Raw genomic sequence first — 24056 nt, 5'->3', positions numbered from 1 at the left:
ATTGCTTGAGGTGGGCAGAGAATGGACAGCAAGAAAATTTAAGGATAACTATGGTGTTAGTTACACAGGTGCATGTATCTGTCAAAACTTATCAAATTTTACAGTGGAAATGAGTTTATACATAAATTATACCTCAATAAAGTTAATTTTTAAAGAAGAACCACAAAAAATTCCATCTTAAACACACTAAAGTGGGAGAAATTAAAAAGACTATCAACACCAAATAATGGCAAGGATTTGGAACAAGTGGAACTCTCATACATTACTGGTGGGAATGTAAAATGGTGCAGCTACTTTGGAAACAGCTTGGCAGTTTCATATAAAGCTAAATAAAACTCTCGTATAAAGTTAAGCTATATTCCCACAATTCCACTCTTAAGAATTTACCCAAAAGAAAAAATGTCTACCAAAGACCAGTATACAAATATTCATACCGGATACAACCAAAATGTCCATCAACCAATGAATAAACAGATTGAAGAATATTCACACAAAAGAATGCCATTCAATAATCAAAATGAATTTCTTATACATGCAACAATATGGATAAATCTCTCAGACATTATGTTGAGTGAACAATGCCAGGTATAAGAGTGCATACTGTATGATTTCCTTCATACAGCTTGAGTGTCCCTTATCTAAAATGCTTGGGACCAGAATCATTTTGGATTTTGGATTTTTTCAGATTTTGGAATATGAGCAGACCCACAATAAGAAATCTTGGAGGCCAGGCGGGGGCCAGGAGGCAGAGCTTGCAGTGAGCTGAGATCGCGCCACTGCACTCCAGCCTGGGCGACAGAGCGAGACTCCGTCCCCCCACCAAAAAAAAAAAAGAAATCTTGGAGATGGGACCCCAGTCTAAACACAAATTCATTTATGCTTCATATATATCTTATACACATAGTCTGAAGTTAATTTCATACAATATTTTAAATAATTTTTTGCATTAAACAAATTTTTGGCTTCATTTAGACTGTGACCCATCACATAAGGTCAAGGGCAAAATTTTCTACTTGTGGCATCATGTTGGCATTCAGAAAGTTTCAGATTGTGGAGCATTTTGGATTTCAGATATCCAGACTAGGGATGCTCAACCCGTATAGAGTTCTAGAATAGACAAGACTACTAATATGTGGTAATAAAAATTAGATCCGTGCTTGCCTAGAGTAGAGTTGGGGGTTACTAACCAAAAAAGAAATTTTCTGACATGATAGAAATCTTGATTGAGGGAGGGGGGATTGGACACATGATATATATGTGTGCCAAAATTCACAGGGCTATCTACATTTAAAATCCGTATGTTTTACTATATGTAAATTGCAGTAGCGCACGCCTGTAATCCCAGCACTTTGGGAGATTGAGGAAGGGAGATCGAGTGAGCCTAGGGGTTTGAGACCAGCCTGGGCAATACAGCAAGACTCTGTCTGTAGAAAATTTAAAAATTAAAAAAAAAAAATTAGCTAGGCATGGTGGTACACACCTGTAATCCCAGCTACTTGAAAGGCTGAGGCAGAAGGATCACTTGAGCCCAGGAGTTCGAGACTGCAATAGCTATAATCACACCACCATACTCCAGCCTGGTCAACAGAGCAAGACTGACCGACTGACTCACTCACTCTCACACACACACACACACACACACACACTCTCTCTCTCTCTGTATATATATATATATATATACATATATATATGTGTGTGTGTATATATATATATATATATAGTATTGTATACCAGCTATTGTATATCAGCTCCAGCACTTACTAGGAAATTTATTTATTTATATATGTAAATATATTTATATATATTTATTAAATATAAATAAATATTTTTCCACTTTAATTGACAATTTCATGGAATGCTAGAAAAATGCAATCTCAGATGCATGTGTTGCCCCATTAGCTAGTATAGCAATCCATATGTCATTTGTACATGCACGGCATCCTTCCTCCTCCCCATGCCTTTTTATATGAGGTACTTAAAGTAGTTGAATTCACAGACACAGAAAGCACAATGGTGGTTACTAGGGGATGGGGTGGAGAGGGTAGGGAAGGGGGAATTGTTGCTTAATGAATATGGAGTTGTAGTTTTGCAAGATGAAAAAGTTCTGGAGATTTTTCCACAACAATTGAACATAGTTAATGTCAAGTATTCGTATTCTGATAGACCTGTTTTCAAATCCTGGTTCTAGCATGTATTTATTACCCATGTGATGTTGGTGATGTTTTTCTCCCCAGGCTTAATGGGGTATAACTGACAAATAAAAGTTGTGTATATTCAAGGTGTACAATGTGATGATTTGATATATGTATACACTGTGTAATGATTACCATAATCAAATAAAGCAACACATCCATAACTACACTTAGTTACCTTTTGTGTGCATATGTGTGTGTGTGCATGTGTGACAAGGACACTTAAGATCTGCTCTCTTAGCAAATTTCAAGACGTAAACAATATAGTATTATTAGCTATGGTCACTATGCTGTACCTTAGATCCTCAGAATTTATTCATGTTACAACTGAAAGTTTGTACCCTTTGACCAACATCTCCCCATTTCCCAGCCCCTGGTAACCACCATTCTAACCTCTCTGTTGCTATGAGTTTGACACTTTTAGGTTCTACATGTAAGTGAGGTCACACAGATGTTGGTCTTTTTGTGTCTGGTTTATTTCACTTAGCATAATGTCTTCGAGGTTCTTCCATTTTGTATTTGGCAGGATTTCCTTCTTTTAATGGCTGAATAATAATGTGTGTGTGTGTGTGTGTGTGTACACATACCAGATTTTCTTTATCCATTCATTCACTGATGAACATTTAGGTTGTTTCCATATGTTAGCTAATGTGAATAATGTTGCAATGAGCACAGGGCTTGGTCATGTTACTACTCTAAGATTTGTGGTTGGTGCAAAAGTAATTGCGGTTTTTGCCATTACTTTCAATGGCAAGAACCACAATTATTTCTGCACCAACCTAATAGTTTCTTCATCTATAAAATGGAGGAAATAATGCTGCCTGACACCACAAGGTTGTTATAAGAATCAAATGAAATAATGCAGATAAAGTACTCTGTAAGTGTTAGCTGCCATAATTAGCTAACATCAATATGCAACTTTAAAAAAAATCTATTTTGTTGTGTGTTATATGCCAGTGGAGCATAAATATCTGCCTCACACTGGGCTAGAAATTCAGATATATCAAACTCCTGCTTCAGTGAGGTAGTATGGAATGAGTGCCAGAAATCATATTTTTTTACAGGCTCCTCAAATGATTCTGAGGCACAGCCACGTTTGAGAAAAATTCAGATAGTTTTTAGCATACATATTAAAGGAACATAAAAAAACTTTTACTATGCCATACCATTCTTATTTCCCATGGGCCCTTTATTATTTCAGAAGTTAATGTCTAAAGGCATAGAGCCTTCATAAACTCATATATTATTAAATATGCTCAAAGTACTCGGGCTCTGGAGCCAGAAAGCTATTGTATACCAGCTCCAGCACTTACTAGGAGCATAATTTTGAGAAAGTTACTTAGTTTCTCTCTGCTTCAGTTTTCTCCTGGTAAAACGGAAGTGGATAACAATACCTGTTTATAAGGTTTTTATGAAACTTGCTAATACATCAAAAGTGCTTAAATAATGCTTGATACACAGAAAAGTACTCAATAAAGATGAACTGCTTTTACAGTAATTATTGTCATATTGATACCCTTTTTTAAAATCACAAATGGTTTTCAATCAAAATTTTTGAAGGCAAAGAATGAACACTATAAAGAAGTAGATTGCAGACAACTTATTTCTCAGATGTTTCCTCTTCATTTGTTAAATGGCCTACGGTCATCGAAATGCTCTATTGATTACAGATAAGATGAGGAGACCAAAGCAGAAGAAAAGTGGGTAGGTTAACAGCCCTACAACTTAAAATTTAAATTTCTTTTTATTAACCCTGCTGTATATTTTTGCAGTAGAAAAGAATTCCAACCGGCAATCCTAGATCAGATCCTAACAGCCAAATATTTTGTTTTAATAAGTTCTAATTTGATTTTTTTTCCAGGAGAAAAAAAGAAACCAGAATGCAGAACAATGTAAGAAATGTAACCATTCCACAATCTGTTTTTAGTCAAATGTAAAGAATGTTCACTGAACTCTTCCAAGTAGATATCACTATCAAAATAGCCCAACAGGCAGAATCAAGACTGGTCCAGACGAAATTAAACACAAGGGAATATGAGGCAGATCCTAAAACTAATGGTACCTTAAACAATTCACCTCTTGTCAAATTAACATCTATGAGTGAAAACCAAATAGCAGACTGGAAAAACTACAGGGCTAGGAACAAAAGGATTTGACAACTAAGATTTCATTTACTGAAACCAAAATATAAGAAAGGTGTTTTGTGTGACAGTCACCTACTTCTCCTTCACAGGTCTTTGCCCCACTCTGGGTAACACAGTGATTAGACTTTAGTCAGCCTCACATAAACACCCACTCACCTCTCTTCCTTCTGCTCACTGTATAACTGCCTTCTCTATTCAATGAAATGTGGAGAGGAAAGGAAGATTGTCAGCTAATAGTTCTTTCCCAGATTGAATTTGCGAGCTAAAACCTAAAAGCAACAGAAATGTCTAAAGGCTAGTAGTTTTTTTGGTGTTTTTTTCCTTCCTTCCTTCCTTCCTTCCCTTTTTTTTTTTTTTTTTTTGAGACGCAGTTTCGCTCTTGTTGCCAAGGCTAGTAGTTTTTTTGGTGTTTTTTTCCTTCCTTCCTTCCTTCCTTTTTTTTTTTTTTTTTTTTGAGACGCAGTTTCGCTCTTGTTGCCCAGGCTGGAGTGCAATGGCACGATCTCAGCTCACTGCAACCTCTGCCTCTCGGGTTCAAGCGATTCTCCTACCTCAGCCTCCTGAGAAGCTGGGGTTACAGGCATGCACCACAACACCCAGCTAATTTTGTATTTTTAGTAGAGACAGGGTTTCTCCACGTTGGTGAGGCTGGTCTCCAACTTCCGACCTCAGGTGATCTGCCCGCCTCGGCCTCCCAAAGTGTTGGGATTGCAGGCTTGAGGCATCATGCCCGGCCAAGGCTAGCAGTTTTAAGGGTTTATGAGTTAGACATCCCGCAGTATGCAAGGGAAGATTTTTGGGTCGGATGGTTGAACAAAGCCATAAAGCTATATCTGCTTTATATTACAAGCAGCAGCAGAAGGAAAACACTCTTCCTTGTTAACAGCAACCCTGAATATAGCTGCCTACATTTTGAGGTTGTTGTACATTTAAAATCAATTTAATTCAGGAAAGTAGGTGGCAATTACTCGGTACAAAGAACTGTGCTGGGTATTGTGAATAATACATGGACAACACAGCCCCAAACCTTGGGGAACTAGAAGGAGGAATACGATAAGCACAGAAGGAATAACATAAGCACATAAAATATCTACAATATTAAGCAGAATACAGCAAGTGTCTATACCTCATTAAATAGCAATTCCATTCTTCCATCTGGCCAGGTCAAAAATCTCACAGTTATCCTTGACTCCCTCTTCATCTCATTATCATCATTTTAGATGATAACAGTGAACATAAGGTAAAGTTCTTTTCCCAAAAATGTTCCAAAGAAAAGAGAAAACTACCTTACCAATGAGTTGTTCTACTTACTTTATTTTTGAAAACAATAAAAAAAAACTGGAAAAGACATACATCCTGAAAAACAACTTCAAGGAATATCGGTTTGGGACACTGAAAAGAGATTACCCAGCGAAAACAGTTAAAAAGAATGGCAAAGAAATTAAAAACAGATTTCATAATTATTTGGGGGGTACAGACTCACAATTAAAACTTTTAGATCCCAATATAAATAGTCCCATTAATGATCAATTGAAAGGGTTTCCTTGGAAAGCTCATGAATAGCAAATGATTACTTGTGACAGGAGATAAAAATTCCCAGGGAAAGTATTATACTTAGATTTTTAAAAAATGCTTTATTTAAAACCATGTAAGTAAAAATTAAAATCATGTGTTCTGGAAAATTATAAAGGAGACTAAATCTGGTAAAGAGAAAGGCTAATTTTAAAATGCATATGAAGAGTGTAAATAATGTCATTTCATAAAACAAGTATAAAAAATTTTCTAAAGTAATATATACTTTTAAATATGCATGTATGACTATTTTAACAAGCTAAATACAATAACTATTTCTTCTACTAGCTTAAAAGTTTATACATTCAAGTTAATTTATTTTAAAAGCATCTAGGCTTATCCATTCCAGTAGGCACCAAGCCCAATTCAAGTCTCTCCTCCATTACGTGAGCATTCTCAATCATTCTCATCCTCTCTCAATTTTTACTGCCAAAACCTATTTGAAGATAGTTATTATACTGATCATTCATTCAGCACATGCTATAGTCTGCCTTATAATAATGTTAATCCTTTTTCTCGCCTATATTTCTTCTTTGCATCAACCATAGCACTTAAAGTTGACTGATTAATGCGAAAAAAAAAGGAACACTTGTACATTGTGGGTGGGAATATAAATTAGTACAACTACTATGGAAAACAATATAGAGGTTCCTCAAAAAACTAAAGACAGATTTACTGTATGATGTAGCAATTCCACTGCAGGGTATACATCCAAAGAAGAGATAGTTGCACTCCTATGTTTATTGCAGCACTATTCACAACAGCCAAGATATGAAATCAACCTAAATGCCTATCAGTGGATGAAGAGATTTAAAAACATATGGTGCATATACACAATGGAATATTATTCAGCCTTAAAAGAGAATGAAATCATGTCATTTGAAGCAACATGGATAGAAATGAAGAACATTATATTAAGTGAAATAAGCCAGGTACAAGGAGACAAATTACATGTTCCCATTCATATGTCAGAGCTAAAAAAAATTTTATCTCATGAAAGTAGAGAGTAGAATGATGGGAGGGATAGGGGAGGTTGGGAAGGGTAGGAGAAAGGGGAGATAAGAGAGTTTAGTTAATTAGTATAAAAATACAGTTAGAAGCAGTAATTTCTAGTATTCAATAACACAACAGAGTGACTATAGTTAACAATAATTTAGTGTGTATTTCAAAATAGCTAGAAGAGAAGATTTGGAATGCTCCCAACACAAAGAAATGATAAGTGTTTGAGGTGATGGATATCCTAATTACTGATTGTATCATTACACACTGTACACACGTATCAAAATATCACATGCAACCCATAAATATGTACATTATGTGTCAATTTCTTTAATTGGGGAGGAAAAGCCCAAAAATATTTCTGAGACAAACCTTAAATATAAAAACCTAAAAATGTTAAAATGAAGTTTGCAAAACTAGAAAAATAAATATCATGAAAATACTAACAAAAGTTTTGTATCTACTAACTATGCAACAAATATTACAAAGTCCTATGTAATACAAGACATAGGACTTTTAAGGCAAGAGGCAGGTCTTTTTCATAATGATAAAAGGGTCACTCTACCCAGAATATGTATCATCTCTAAATCTGTAGATACCTAATGAGCACATGATCAAAACAGAATTAAAAAAATAAATAGAAAACTCCATAATCATAGGGGAGATTTTAACGTATATCTACCAGTAATTGATAGAGAAGGGGAAAAAAACAAAATTCTTACTAAAGAATATAGAAGACCTGAACACACAAAAAAACCGACATAATAACAAAGATAACTGGATCTAACAAATCCAGACTAGGCATTCTTTTCATGTGTACAAAAAACATTTACCAAAATTTCAGTATGTATTGACCAATAAAGCAAATATCAATGAATTTCAAAGGACTGAAATCACATAGTATATTTTCTAAACAAAGTGGAGTTAAGCTAGAAAACAGTACTAAAAAGTTAAATAGAGAATGCTTCTATACTTGAAAATCAAGCACTATACCTCAAAATAACTCTCAGGGTCAAAAAAGAAATTAAAACAAATTCCATATTTAAATTAATGTTTAATAATGAAAATACATGATGGCAAAACATACGATATGCATCTAAAGCCATGTTTGAGTGGAAATGTATAGCCTTAATGATACATATTAAGTATGAAGACTTCAAGAAATGATCTAAGCACTCATATCAATAAATTACAAAAATGAAAGCAAATTAAAACCAAAGAAAGAAGAATTTAAATGTAAAGATAAATATGAAAAATTTTAAAAAGAGTAAACAAATACTCTTTCTTGTGTGGAGAAAGCCACAAATATTCTCAAAAGTCCATAAAAAAGAATCCAGTAAAAACTGGATCTTTAAGCTGGGCACAGTGGCTCATGCCTGTAATCCCAGCACTTTTGGAGGCTGAAGCGGGTGGATCACTTGAGATCTGGAGTTCAAGACCAGCTTAGCCAACATGGTGAAACCCCGTCTCTACTAAAATACAAAAATTAGCTGGGCGCAGTGGCACACACCTGTCATCCCAGCTACTCAGGAGGCCAAGGCAGGAGAATCACTTGCACCTGGGAGGCAGAGATTGCAGTGAGCTAAGATCGTGCCACTGCACTGGAGCCACCTGGGAGAGAGTGAGACTCCGTCTCAAAAAAAAAAAAATGGATCTTTATTAAGACTACTAAAATTAATACACCCTTGGCCATAGTCAAGAAAAAGAGGCAGTGGATCCACATGTTCGGTATTAGAAATAAAAGAGGAAAGTCTGTACAAATCCTACAGATATTTAAAAGATCATAAAAGAATATTATGAACTTTATGCCAATAAATATGAAAATTTAGATAGACAAACTCTTAACAAAATACAACCTGTGAAGACATAAGAAAAAATAGAAAAATCAGTTTAGTCTTATATCTACTAAAGATACCAAATCTTTAATTAAAAACCTTCTCACAAAAAAATTCCAGACACCGTCTGGGAAGTGAGGAGCGCCTCTGCCCAGCCGCCCCGTCTGGGAAGTGAGGAGCGCCTGTGCCCGGCCGCCCCCGTCTGGGAGGTGAGGAGTGCCTCTGCCCGGCCGCCCATCGTCTGGGATGTGAGGAGCGCCTCTGCCCGGCCGCCCTGTCTGGGAGGTGAGGAGCGCCTCTGCCCAGCCACCCCGTCTGGGAGGTGAGGAGCGCCTCTGCCCGGCCGCCCCGTCTGGGAGGTGAGGAGCGCCTCTGCCCGGCCGCCCCGTCTGGGAGGTGTACCCAACAGCTCCAAAGAGACAGTGACCATCGAGAATGGGCCATGATGACGATGGCGGTTTTGTCAAAAAGAAAAGGGGGAAATGTGGGGAAAAGAAAGAGAGATCAGATTGTTACTTTGTCTGTGTAGAAAGAAGTAGACATAGGAGACTCCATTTTGTTCTGTACTAAGAAAAATTCTTCTGCCTTGGGAGGCTGTTAATCTATAACCTTACCCCCAACTCCGTGCTCTCTGAAACATGTGCTGTGTCCACTCAGGGTTAAATGGATTAAGGGTGGTGCAAGATGTGCTTTGTTAAACAGATGCTTGAAGGCAGCATGCTCGTTAAGAGTCATCACCACTCCCTAATCTCAAGTACCCAGGGTCACAAACACTGTGGAAGGCCGCAGGGACCTCTGCCTAGGAAAACCAGAGACCTTTGTTCACGTGTTTATCTGCTGACCTTCTCTCCACTATTATCCTATGACCCTGCCACATCCCCCTCTCCCAGAAACACCCAAGAATGATCAATAAATACTAAAAAATAAATAACTAAATAAATTCCAGACAGAGCTTCACTAATGAATTCCACCAAACATACCTAAAGATTATTTAAAGAATACCTAAATACGTAAATAAAATATCTGAATAAAAAATATCTAACAAATATCTTAAAAATACCTAAACCAATATCAAAAGAAAAATGTACATAATTACGACAGAGAGCCTAAAAGAGTACTAAGAGATAAACAAAGACAAGTTCAATAAATGGAAGGATATTCTATGTTCATAGATTTGAAGACTTTATACTGTAAATATGTTAATTCTTCCCAGATTCATCTTCAAATCTGATATGATCTCAATTACAATCCTGGAATATTTTTTGAGGAAATTGATAACTTGACTGTAAATATATGTGAAGATACAAAGACCCAAGAATATCCAAGACCATCTTAGTAAAGAAAAAGTTCAAAGACCTACACTACCAGGTTATCAAGACTTAATAAATAAAACAGGGTAGTACTGAATGAAGCAAGTATAGACAAATAAACAAATATAAAAGACTAGAGAATTCAGAAACAGTCCCATACAGGTAGGAATACTTGATTTATGACAAAGATGGCACTGCAGAGAAGTAGGGAAAAAAGGGTCTTTTCTTTTTTTTTTTTTTCTTTCTTTTTTTGAGACGGAGTCTCAGTCTGTCACCCAGGCTGGAGTGCAGTGGCACGATCTTGGCTCACTGCAAGCTCCACCTCCTGGGTTCACGCCATTCTCCTGCCTCAGCCTCCCAAGCAGTTGGGACTACAGGCGCCCGCCACCACGTCCGGCTAATTTTTTGTATTTTTTAGTAGAGACGGGGTTTCACTGTGTTAACCAGGATGTTTTCGATCTCCTGACCTCGTGATCCGCCCACCTTGGCCTCCCAAAGTGCTGGGATTACAGGCCTGAGCCACCGTGCCCGGCCAAGAAGGGTCTTTTCAATAAATGATGGTTAAATGGATACCCCATGAGAAAAACAAAACAAACTTCAGGCTCTCTTATACCAACACAAAATTAACTTTCGATAAATTACAACACTAAATATAAAAGGTAAAAACAATGCTTCTAAAAGAAACGCATGAAAACATCTTCATGAGCTGAAGGTGGACAGATTTCTTTGAAAACAGGATCCAAAAAAACAAAATCAATAAAGGAAAGAATAAACTGAACTACACTAAAATTAGTTATTCTTGCTTATTAAAGACTCATTAAAAGGGCAAAAACACAAGCCACAGAATAGATGATGATCTCTGCAACACACAACAAAAAGCTTCTATCCAGAAAATATAAAAAACTCTTGTAAATCAACAGGAAAAAGACACACAGTTCAACAGAAAAGAAAAAGATTTGAATAGGCACTCACAAGACAGCATCCCCAAATGGCTATTAATAATCTGGGAAGTATAATTTAAAACCACAATGAAATGCCTCTAAGCTCAAAATAATGGATTAAAAGCTAAAAAGGCTGACAGGTAGTGAGTGGCAAGAATGTAGAGCAACTGGAACTCTCAAACTCTGCCAGTAGAGAGTAGGAGATAGGTTGTACTGACAACCACTTTCATGAAAGCAGTAATGTGATATAATCATAGTGTGGTGAGGGGTGGGTAAGGGAGAGGCATTCCTGTGAGGAGCTGTATTTTAAAATCAAAGCAGATGATGGTACCAGGCCAAATTGAAGGGTCTGTTGTGTGGTGGGGTAAAATAAACAAAAAAGGCATTATCCTTCAATTTCTTTTTTAATGAGATCTCACAGTTTTGCTTTCACAGTATCACCTACTATGAATACAGAATGTACTGTAAACTATAAATCAATTCACCCCCAACAAAGTGACCTCTCATTAGAGTCTAACCTCAACAGTGTTGACAACCATCTGCTGCCTTCCTTAACACATTCCACAAAAGGAAAACAGGCATGTGTGCCAAAGTAGGAAGCTGAGACTGCAACTCAGGATTAAAGGCAGTCAAAGGTAACACCCCTTCCCAAAAGTCCATTTCTCTTTCAGAGCTTTCTGTACTTAGTGGAAACATCAGGAAAACAAGAAACTACCTACACACCCTTCTCTTTTTTCCTATTCCACTTGTTTCTTCTAAATCTGGACAGCTGACATTATATCCTGTAACTGAGTTGCCAATTATTGACAAATCAAGAGCCAGCATTCCAGTTGTTTAAACGTCATGAGCCAAACTGCTTTTGCAAGTGAGAAGAATAAGAAAAATATCATTGTAAATCAAAAAGCACTACTAGTTTGAAAGAAATTGTGAGGTTACAAAAGAAATAATGGTTTGGTAATTAGAATCTGGCATGCAGGTACCACCTAAACCTTGGTGTCTTGCTATGTCCCTTTTAGGTTCAGGTGGGCTGATGGAAGAGAACTGCATCTACAACAGAGACATCTAGATTAACACAGTATGTCTAACTCTCTCTTCATGACCCCCAAGGTATCATTCTTGCTTCTTTTTGTTTTTGTTTTTTGGGTTTTTTTGGTTTTTTTGAGACAGAGTCTTGCTGTGTTGCCCAAGGTGGAGTGCAGTGGCATGATCTTGGCTCACTGCAACCTCCACCTCCTGGATTCAAGCGATTCTGCTGCCTCAGCCTCCAGAGTAGCTGGGACTACAGGCATGTGCCACCATGTCCAACTAATTTTTGGTAGAGATGGAGTTTCACCATGTTGGCCAGGCTGGTCTCAAACTCCTGACCTCAAGTGATCTGCCCACCTCAGCCTCCCAAAGTGCTGGGATTACAGGCGTGAGCCATTGCGCCCAGCACCACAGGGTATCATTTAAGATACAGAGACATTGGGAAAAAGGTTGTTCTTATAAACTTTCTATGATAGTTATTAGAGTTAATTCAAATTGACCATTAGATCAATACAGACTGACCATCTCAGCAACTAATACATCTTCTATAAACATTTCCAAGTTTTACCAACCTATATTTTGTAATCTGAATAGAATTTGTTATTAGTTTATCAAATAGATTAGCCAGTGTATACTGTGGCTTCCTCCAGTGCTCAATTTTTTTTTTTTTTTACCAACTCCAATGGCTTCCCATCTCATTTTAAAATAAAAAATAAACACATTTAAAACTTTACTGAAGAACATAAAAAGGAATGTTGAAAAAAATGAGAAGTTATTCCAGACTGCAAAGACTACTGAAATGATGCCAATTGATCCCAAATGAACTTATAAGAATAAAGAAATTCTAGAAGTAATATCAACAGAATCTTTTTTGTAACCTAAACCCATTTGGAAGAAAAAAACTTGAAAACCACCAAAACATTTTTGTAAAAGAGTATAATGAAAATATACTTGACCCATCATTTGTAAGTAAACATTATAAAGCTACATTAAGGAAAACCATTTGAATCTAGTTCAAAAACAGATTTTTAAAAATCACAAAAACAACAAAGGAATAGCCCCAAAGAAACCATAGTATATAGAAAAATTCAACATATGCTAAAGGGGAATTGAGTCAATAGACAAAGCAGGGATTTTTTTTTAAAAGTTCCTAATTAACAAATAATTAGCTGAGAATTTAAATCACTATTTACACAGTAATAGATCTTTAATGCACTCTTTAAGTGCACTCCATGATCCAGCAGCACTTAAGAACCTATGACTTCCTAAGCTACTCTCTTTTGACCCAGTGTCTTTACACTTGATATTAGCTTTTTCAGCAAATTCCTTGTCTTTCTTCAAGATTTAAATGTGCAACTTTAGGCCCCTCCAGAACAAATATAGAATCTGTCTTCTGTATTCCTACAGCACCATGCCCAGCCTGTCATATTGTACTGCAGATACTGGTGTCTACATCTGCCTTCCAGTGACACTGGGAGCTCCTTAAGAGCAAAGAATATATCTGCCGTCTTTCTCTACACCGTCCCCTTGTACAGTGTTGGGTTTCTTTAAATGTCTGTTGAGCAAATGAACGAATATGATCAAGAGAAAACAAGACCCCTACTAATAAGAGTTTTTTCTAATTGCTAGTAGCTTCCTATAGTGGGTTGAATAGTGTGTTTAAAAAATTCATGTCTTTTTCTAAAAATGTGAGCCTTACTTGGAAACAGGATCTTTGCAGATGGAATTAAAGTAAGGATTGGGATTACATAATGTTGGATTATGGTAGATCCTAGAACCCATAAGAGTATCCTTATCAGAGACAAAAAAAAAAAAAAAAAAAAAAGGACTGAGACACAGAGAAGGCCCTGTGAAGGGTGGTAATGTGAGCCACTCCCCATCACTCATATTACCACCTGAGCTCCGCCTCTCGTCAGATGAGCAGCAGCAATAGAGTTTCACAAGAGCATGAACCCTATTATGAACTGTGCATGCGAGGGATCTAGGCTGTGTGCTCCTTATGAGAATCTAATGCCTGATGATCTGTCACTGTCTCCTATCACCCCCAGATGGGACCATCTAGTTGCAGGAAAATAAGTTCAGGGTTCCCACTGATTCTACATCATGGTGAGTTGTATAATTATTTCATTATACATTACAATGCAATAACAGAAATAAAGTGGAGAATAAATGTAATGAGCGTGAATCATCCCAAAACCATCCTCTACTCCAGTCCGCAGAAAAACTGTTGTCTATAAAACCAGTCCCAGGTGCTAAAAAGGTTGGGGACTGCTGATTTAGAGGACTACTAGCAGAAAAGACATTAGCACTGGCAGCCTCAACAGTTGTTACCACTGTCCAGTACTGGCACAGAATCCAGCAGTAGCAACAAGAACAAATTGGTCACTCAGCACTTCCCAGACTTAGTATCAACTTTGATAAAGAAAGATTTCTAGCTCTCTTGATTGCCTGGGCTAGTAAGTGCCAATAGCACCCTCAGAGTACAGTAAAGATGTTTTCTAAAGCTCCCTGTTTAACATATATGAGAGTTTGACAAACACTAAATTTAAAGTGTGCAATTTCAATAATATTAAGACCACCATCTTCCTCACAGTGTAAGTCCAAGTGAAGAAAATCCTCAAAACCAAAACTTCACAACCTTGGAAAATGACGAGCAAGTAAGGATAGTTATTTGTTTTTACTGAAGGTTCCCCACCTCTTTTCCCTGTCTTTATGCTGTTTCTGACTGATAATCCTCTTTCTGTGTGTTTTAGGGAGCTGTTTCCCCATGTGGGAAAATAACATTTTCTGTGTAAATCTGAAAATAACTATGTCTCTAGTTATAAAGTTCCATTTCTTTGCATCCTCTTTTGAAGCTAAGGCAGAAATAAAAAAAAAATTAAGCTATTTATTTCTCTCAAAATAGAATACCTAATTCTCTGTTTAAGTCAACATAGGCTTCAAATCTTGGAGTCCTTTTTTGCAGCGAAGACAGGATCTGCAGAGAAGACAATCACTCTACCATGCTGTTATGGCCTTTTTTTCCCCCTTACACCAACCAATTCTGACATCAACTTTACAATTCTCCAATCCTCTGAACACCAACTGGGTCTCCAACAATACAATTCTATTCTGACACTACCCAGAGTTAGTGTCAGACTCCGTAGGTTTAAGAGTCCACAAGATTGCCCTCACTTCAAATGCCAATTGCAAGTATTAGGTCCCCTGGTTACCCACAATGCAGTCCATCTTGGCTACAAATTTGAAGTTTCCACAACCCCCTCCTGAGGTCTGATATTTGGCTAGTACTCACAGAACTCAGGAAAATGCTTTTTCCTTACCATTACAGGCTTATTATATAAAAAAAAAGAACTCAGGAACAGCCAAATGGAAAAGATACACAGGGTGGTAAGGTGTGTGGGGGCGGGTGTGTGGCAGACAGTGCTTCTATGCACTCTCCAGGTATGCCAACATCTCAGCACCTCACTGCATTCACCAATCTGGAAGCTCTCCAAATCCTGTTGTTTAGGGGTTTTATGGAGGTTTCATTACATAGGCACAATTGATTATCATTAGCCACTGGTGATCAACTTAATCTCCATCCCCTGTCCTCTCCCCAGAGGTTGGGGAGGTCATGCTGAAAGTTCCAAGCTTCTAATCAAGGCTTGTTCTTCCTGGCAACTAGCCCCCATCCTGAAGCTATCTAGAGGCCCACCAAGAGTAGCCTCATTAGAACAAAAGACACTTTTATTACCCTTATGGCTCAGGAAATTCCAAGGGTTTTAAGACCTCTGTGCCAAAACTCAGGGACAAAGACCAGATATCTTTCTGTGATACCACATCTGCCCTTACCATCTCAAATTGTAAAGTTCCTTTCACAATTATTTCTCCTTTTCCAAATATTGATCACATTCCAGGCGCTCATGAAACCACATTACTCTCTTAACTGGTCTCTCTGCATTCATCTGGTTTATCCCCTTTGATATGGTTTGGATTTATGTCCTTGCCCAAATCTCATGTCAAATTGTAATCCACAATGTTAGAGGAAGGGCCTGGTGGCAGGCGACTGGATCATCGGGCGGATTTCCCCCTTGCTCTTCTCATGATAGTGAGTTCTCAGGAGATCTGGTTGTTTAAAAGGGTATAGCACCCCTCCCTTCGCCCTCTTCCTCCTGGCGCCAGCCATGTAGGACGTGCCTGCTTCCCCTTTGTTTTCCTTCCACCATGACTGTAAGTTTCCTGAGGCCTCCCCAGCCATGTTTCCTGTACGGCCTGCAGAACTGTAAGCCAATTAAATTTCTTTTCTTTATAAATTACCCCATCTCAGTTAGTTCTTTATAGCAATGCAAGAATGGACTAATACACCCTTCCAACACATCCTACACATTCTGTCAAAGTGAAACTCGTAAGACCACTACCAACATGTCATCTCTCTGCTCAAAACCCTTCCCAAGAAAATCAGAGTCATTGGGAAAGACAGGTAAGAGGTCAGGAAACACTTAATTCAACCTGCTATTAAATGGATGAGATAATTGAGGCCAAGAGACCAAGGCCAAATTACAGTAACTTGCCTAAGAAAGTATGGCAAATAAGTGGCAGAGCCAAAACTAGAAATCAGGTCTCCTAATTACTATTCCAATACTCAGGATGAACAAAGCAAATAAATATAAAAGTCACAACAACCTCTATGGAAAAACTGATATATGTTAGCCTCCCTAAGGAAAAGTATATTCATAGTGTGGGGATTAGAAGGAGGTTCACTAATCTCCATTCAGTAATAAACATTTACTGAACACTGAATATCTGTGAGGTGTGACTTTCAAGGAATTCACAGTATTACAGCAAAAGGCATGAAAACAAATAGTTATAATGTAGTTCTATAACAGATGTATGCACATGGCAAAGAAAAAATACCTAATACAGCCAGTGAAGGCATTATAAAGACTTCCTATAGGAACTTACTCTTTGGAGTCTTGAATAATGAATGCAACAGATAACACAGCAAAGAATGAAAGACTAGGGTAGTAACAATTATAAGGGCAAGCAGTTATGACAGACTAAAGCTTTAATTCCATTTTTCAGTGTGGCTGAAGAGTAGCACAGATGTGAGGAAGTATGTGAAGATGAGAAAAGAAGGCAAGAACTGGATTATATGAAGTGCTTTATTTGCCATTTTCATTCTATCAATGAAGAGAAGCACTATGACCAGAGTGGGATTTTAGAAAGATCACTCTGTCAACAGCACAGAAGCTTAACTAAAGGAAATAAGGTTGAATACTGAAAAACTGAGTAGGTAGGCTCTTCCAGTAATCCAAACTGAGACTTAAGCAATGGTAGTGTTATAAAAAGTTAAGAGAAAGATTTAAGAGAAAGTTGCTTATGTACATTGTAAAGAATGCAGACTTTAGAAAGTTTAAGACCTAAATTCAAATCCCCTAGTCACTGTCTATGAGCTTTGCAACTTAGAACAAATCATTTAACAGGAGGCTGAGGCAGGAGAATCGCTTGAACCCAGGAGGCGGGGGTTGCAGTGAGCCGACATTGCGCCACTGCACTCCAGCCTGGATGACAAAGCAAGACTCCATCTCAAAAAAAAAAAAATCACTTAACCTTGTTAAGCCTATTTCCAAATCTCTATTATAAAACTGTAAAATTGGAGGCACCATCTAAACACGGTAGCTGCTGAAAGAATTTAATAAGATTCATGAAAATCATCGAACACATAGAACCAGATATTAAATATGTACTTGAAAAACATTAGTTCTCTTCCCCATTTCTTCTCCCCCTAGAGCCAATTAGGTAAGAGTATAGTAATTGTAGGATGGCTTCCAGATATGCGACTGGTCTATTTGGGTAGATCAAGGCACCATTACCAAGGAATAATCTAAAGAGGAAAAAAGGAACAAGTTTGTGGTACACTGCATTTAAAATAATCTGTGGGACATCAAGGTTGATACAGGGAAGACTGCAAGGCTTAGGAGGGAAGTTTGGGCACAAAAGTAGCTGGCTATGATCTTGGGAATATTTCTCTAAAACACACTGTTCATTTGTAAAGTGAGGAAAATACCACCTATCTCATCTATTTCACAAAACAGAAATAGGATGTACATAAATACTCTCTCTGTATGTAGTTTTTTGGGGATTTTTTGTGTGTGTGTTTTTGTTTTTTGTTTCTGTTTTTTTTTGTTTGTTTGTTTGTTTGTTTGAGACAGGGTCTCATTCTGTTGTCCAGGCTGGAGTGCAGTGATGTGATCATAGCTCACTTTAACTTTGAACTCCTGGGCTCAGGCAATCCTCCCACCTCAGCCTCCCAAAGTGCTGGGGTTATAGCATGAGTCACCATGCCCAGCCATGTTTTGTAAACTGTAAAACATTCTAAAATCATGGAGTAGCATTATTAAACTGTAGGAAACAAAATAATAAATAAGTATTGAACATATATTCAATAATCTCTTACAAAGGATAATGTTAGGGACAAAAATTGGACCAAAATAGTAAGTTGCACTGTCCTAATATTACAGTTTATTCTTTGTGGAGATTTTGTCCCCAGCTTTTTTAAAAAATTTCCATCTAGAGAAAACTTGAAAGAAAAGTACAATGAACATCAATGTACCTTTCACATGGATTCAATAATTGTTAATACTCTGACAAGTTTACTTTCATCCTTTCTGGCCAAATACATATACCATTTCTTTCACATTTGAAGGTAAATTGCAACCTTATAAACATACACAATTATTATGTGTCAATTAAAAATAAAACAATTTTAAAAGAAAGTAAATTGCAAGCATTATGACACTCTGTCCCAGCATTTAATCTTAAGAATAAGGATATTCTCCTTATAACCATAATATCATTATCAAAGTCAAAAAAATTAATATTGACTCCATATTGCAACTACAAAATAGTACATATTTGAATTCTTCCAACTCTTCCAATTGTCTCTTACAAGTGTATGTTATGTTTCTTTTTTTTTTTTTTTTTTTTTTTTTTGAGATGGAGTCTTGCTCTGTCGCCCAGGCTGGAGTGCAGTGGTGTGATCTCGGCTCACTGCAAGCTCTGCATCCCAGGTTCATGCCATTCTCCTGCCTCAGCCTCCCGAGTAGCTGGGACTACAGGTACCCGCCACCATGCCCAGCTAATTTTTTGTATTTTTAGTAAAGACGGGTTTCACTGTGTTAGCCAGGATGGTCTTGATCTCCTGACCTCGTGATCTGCCCGTCTCGGCCTCCCAAAGTGCTGGGATTACAGGCGTGAGCCACCGTGCCCGGCCATATGTTATGTTTCTTGTTCTTGTTTTGGATCTAGATCTACTTGGGGATCACGCATTGTTGTATTTAGTTGTCTTTTCTCTTGGTCTTCTTGAATCTGGAACAACTTCCCCACCTTTTTGTTTGCTTTACATGCCACTAACAATTTTAAACTATTTTATAGAATAACCTCCAATTTCGACGTGCCTGGTTGCTTCCTCATGATTAGATTCAGTTAAATATTTTTGGCAAGAATACTACGTAAGGGATTTCTTTCTTTACAGATATTTTAAAATGTTGATTTGAATATGGATTATATGTTTTCTACAAAAAGAGTAAAACGCTAGTCAAGTAACTTCTATTGTATAAACTCAAAGACAACAATTGAAGGATAATTACTCGATCTAACATTGACCTATAAAGTTTGTACCAAACACATACCCAATCTGGAAAGTAAATTCAGACCTCAACTTTATGAAAATAGTAAAAGATAGGGTTGGGAAAGGGGAAGCTCCTTTTTTTTTTTTTTTGAGACAGAGTCTCACTCTGTCACCCAGGCTGGAGTGCAGTGGCGTGACCTCAGCTCACTGCAACCTCTGCCTCCCGAGTTCAAGTGATTCTCCTGCCTCAGCCTCCCGAGCAGCTGGGACTACAGGCGTGTGACACCATGCCCAGCTAATTTTTTGTATTTTTAGCAGAGACGGGGTTTCACCGTGTTAGCCAGGATGGTCTCCATCTCCTGACCTTGTGATCGGCCCGCCTCGGCCTCCCAAAGTGCTGGGATTACAGGCGTGAGCCACCGCGCCTGGCCAGATGCTCCTTTATACAATGTGTCCCTTAAAAACATAAAGCACCTCTATCATCCCTTAAAAAAAATCAAATCATAAAGGCATGCACAGCTTTTTAAACATATTTTGGTATATCACAACAGGATGGTTTTATGGGCTGAACCATCTGGGGTAAAGCCTGCAGATACCATCAGATGGTGGATGTTTCTTTAAAAAATAAAATAAAATGAAGAATCTATACTTGAGGATACTCATCAACTGATATTTTCAAAGCTCTGAATTGTTTAACAAAAAATTTTATCCTATGAAACTCATGTAAACTATAGTATTAACATATATTACATTAACTTATAATTTTACATGTTAATGTAAAATTGTACATTACTTTTAATTTTACATGTTAATGTAAATATAATTTTACATGTTAATGTAAAATTGTAAATTACAAATATATAATTATATATAAATATAAGCTATGTTTTGTTATATATATAATTTTACATTAACATAATTTTACATGTAGAATTATAAATTAAAAATATACATATTTTATATAATTATAAAAATTAAATTATAAATTATAAATACACATTATTCTGCAATTTCTCTAGAAAATATCTGTGACAACCAGCTGCTCCCACAGATGTTACTGGGTTTTGCAAATATAAACATTCTAAATAATGTAATTTTCTCTCAGAGAAATAACATGCAGAGGATTTTATTTTGAAAACTCCTTAAATGTGATAACTATAAAGAACACATCACTATTACTATCAGATTTAGTAATAACTCTTTCAAAATTGTAACAATAAAAGTATCCAAATCAGATTCAAATTCAACTCTGGCCACTCCATCAGATGGTGTTCTTTTTTTTTTTTTTTTTTTTTTTTTTTTTTTTTTTTAATATTTTTTTTTTATTATACTTTAAGTTTTAGGGTACATGTGCACATTGTGCAGGTTAGCTACATATGTATACATGTGCCATGCTGGTGCGCTGCACCCACTAACTCGTCATCTAGCATTAGGTATATCTCCCAATGCTATCCCTCCCCCCTCCCCCCTCCCCACCACAGTCCCCAGAGTATGATATTCCCCTTCCTGTGTCCATGTGATCTCATTGTTCAATTCCCACCTATGAGTGAGAATATGCGGTGTTTGGTTTTTTGTTCTTGCGATAGTTTACTGAGAATGATGGTTTCCAATTTCATCCATGTCCCTACAAAGGATATGAACTCATCATTTTTTATGGCTGCATAGTATTCCATGGTGTATATGTGCCACATTTTCTTAATCCAGTCTATCATTGTTGGACATTTGGGTTGGTTCCAAGTCTTTGCTATTGTGAATAATGCCGCAATAAACATACGTGTGCATGTGTCTTTATAGCAGCATGATTTATAGTCCTTTGGGTATATACCCAGTAATGGGATGGCTGGGTCAAATGGTATTTCTAGTTCTAGATCCCTGAGGAATCGCCACACTGACTTCCACAATGGTTGAACTAGTTTACAGTCCCACCAACAGTGTAAAAGTGTTCCTATTTCTCCACATCCTCTCCAGCACCTGTTGTTTCCTGACTTTTTAATGATTGCCATTCTAACTGGTGTGAGATGATATCTCATAGTGGTTTTGATTTGCATTTCTCTGATGGCCAGTGATGATGAGCATTTTTTCATGTGTTTTTTGGCTGCATAAATGTCTTCTTTTGAGAAGTGTCTGTTCATGTCCTTCGCCCACTTTTTGATGGGGTTGTTTTTTTCTTGTAAATTTGTTTGAGTTCACTGTAGATTCTGGATATTAGCCCTTTGTCCGATGAGTAGGTTGCGAAAATTTTCTCCCATGTTGTAGGTTGCCTATTCACTCTGATGGTAGTTTCTTTTGCTGTGCAGAAGCTCTTTAGTTTAATTAGATCCCATTTGTCAATTTTGGCTTTGGTTGCCATTGCTTTTGGTGTTTTGGACATGAAGTCCTTGTCCACGCCTATGTCCTGAATGGTAATGCCTAGGTTTTCTTCTAGGGTTTTTATGGTTTTAGGTCTAACGTTTAAATCTTTAATCCATCTTGAATTGATTTTTGTATAAGGCGTAAGGAAGGGATCCAGTTTCAGCTTTCTACATATGGCTAGCCAGTTTTCCCAGCACCATTTATTAAATAGGGAATCCTTTCCCCATTGCTTGTTTTTCTCAGGTTTGTCAAAGATCAGATAGTTGTAGGTAAGCGGCGTTATTTCTGAGGGCTCTGTTCTGTTCCATTGATCTATATTTCTGTTTTGGTACCAGTACCATGCTGTTTTGGTTACTGTAGCCTTGTAGTATAGTTTGAAGTCAGGTGGTGTGATGCCTCCAGCTTTGTTCTTTTGGCTTAGGATTGACTTGGCGATGCGGGCTCTCTTTTGATTCCATATGAACTTTAAAGTAGTTTTTTCCAATTCTGTGAAGAAAGTCATTGGTAGCTTGATGGGGATGGCATTGAATCTGTAAATTACCTTGGGCAGTATGGCCATTTTCACGATATTGATTCTTCCTACCCATGAGCAAGGAATGTTCTTCCATTTGTTTGTATCCTCTTTTATTTCCTTGAGCAGTGGTTTGTAGTTCTCCTTGAAGAGGTGCTTCACATCCCTTGTAAGTTGGATTCCTAGGTATTTTATTCTCTTTGAAGCAATTGTGAATGGGAGTTCACTCATGATTTGGCTCTCTGTTTGTCTGTTGTTGGTGTATAAGAATGCTTGTGATTTTTGTACATTGATTTTGTATCCTGAGACTTTGCTGAAGTTGCTTATCAGCTTAAGGAGATTTTGGGCTGAGACAATGGGGTTTTCTAGATAAACAATCATGTCGTCTGCAAACAGGGACAATTTGACTTCCTCTTTTCCTAATTGAATACCCTTTATTTCCTTCTGCCTGATTGCCCTGGCCAGAACTTCCAACACTATGTTGAATAGGAGCGGTGAGAGAGGGCATCCCTGTCTTGTGCCAGTTTTCAAAGGGAATGCTTCCAGTTTTTGCCCATTCAGTATGATATTGGCTGTGGGTTTGTCATAGATAGCTCTTATTATTTTGAAATATGTCCCATCAATACCTAATTTATTGAGAGTTTTTAGCATGAAGGGTTGTTGAATTTTTTCAAAGGCTTTTTCTGCATCTATTGAGATAATCATGTGGTTTTTGTCTTTGGCTCTGTTTATATGCTGGATTACATTTATTGATTTGCGTATGTTGAACCAGCCTTGCATCCCAGGGATGAAGCCCACTTGATCATGGTGGATAAGCTTTTTGATGTGCTGCTGGATTCGGTTTGCCAGTATTTTATTGAGGATTTTTGCATCAATGTTCATCAAGGATATTGGTCTAAAATTCTCTTTTTTGGTTGTGTCTCTGCCAGGCTTTGGTATCAGAATGATGCTGGCCTCATAAAATGAGTTAGGGAGGATTCCCTCTTTTTCTATTGATTGGAATAGTTTCAGAAGGAATGGTACCAGTTCCTCCTTGTACCTCTGGTAGAATTCGGCTGTGAATCCATCTGGTCCTGGACTCTTTTTGGTTGGTAAACTATTGATTATTGCCACAATTTCAGCTCCTGTTATTGGTCTATTCAGAGATTCAACTTCTTCCTGGTTTAGTCTTGGGAGAGTGTATGTGTCGAGGAATGTATCCATTTCTTCTAGATTTTCTAGTTTATTTGCGTAGAGGTGTTTGTAGTATTCTCTGATGGTAGTTTGTATTTCTGTGGGATCGGTGGTGATATCCCCTTTATCATTTTTTATTGCGTCTATTTGATTCTTCTCTCTTTTTTTCTTTATTAGTCTTGCTAGCGGTCTATCAATTTTGTTGATCCTTTCAAAAAACCAGCTCCTGGATTCATTAATTTTTTGAAGGGTTTTTTGTGTCTCTATTTCCTTCAGTTCTGCTCTGATTTTAGTTATTTCTTGCCTTCTGCTAGCTTTTGAATGTGTTTGCTCTTGCTTCTCTAGTTCTTTTAATTGTGATGTTAGGGTGTCAATTTTGGATCTTTCCTGCT

General features: G+C 37.3%; 1 protein-coding gene across 3 annotated transcripts in view; it reads right to left on the bottom strand.

Moving 5' to 3' along the window:
- Positions 1 to 24056, bottom strand: part of FAF1 (Fas associated factor 1) — a 523666-nt gene that overhangs the window by 376564 nt on the left and 123046 nt on the right. The window lies entirely within an intron of this gene.

The sequence above is a fragment of the Pan paniscus genome, chromosome 1 (genome assembly GCF_029289425.2).
Source record: "Pan paniscus chromosome 1, NHGRI_mPanPan1-v2.0_pri, whole genome shotgun sequence".
NCBI classification, from domain to species: domain Eukaryota; kingdom Metazoa; phylum Chordata; class Mammalia; order Primates; family Hominidae; genus Pan; species Pan paniscus.
This window is presented reverse-complemented; position numbering and strand designations above follow the sequence as displayed.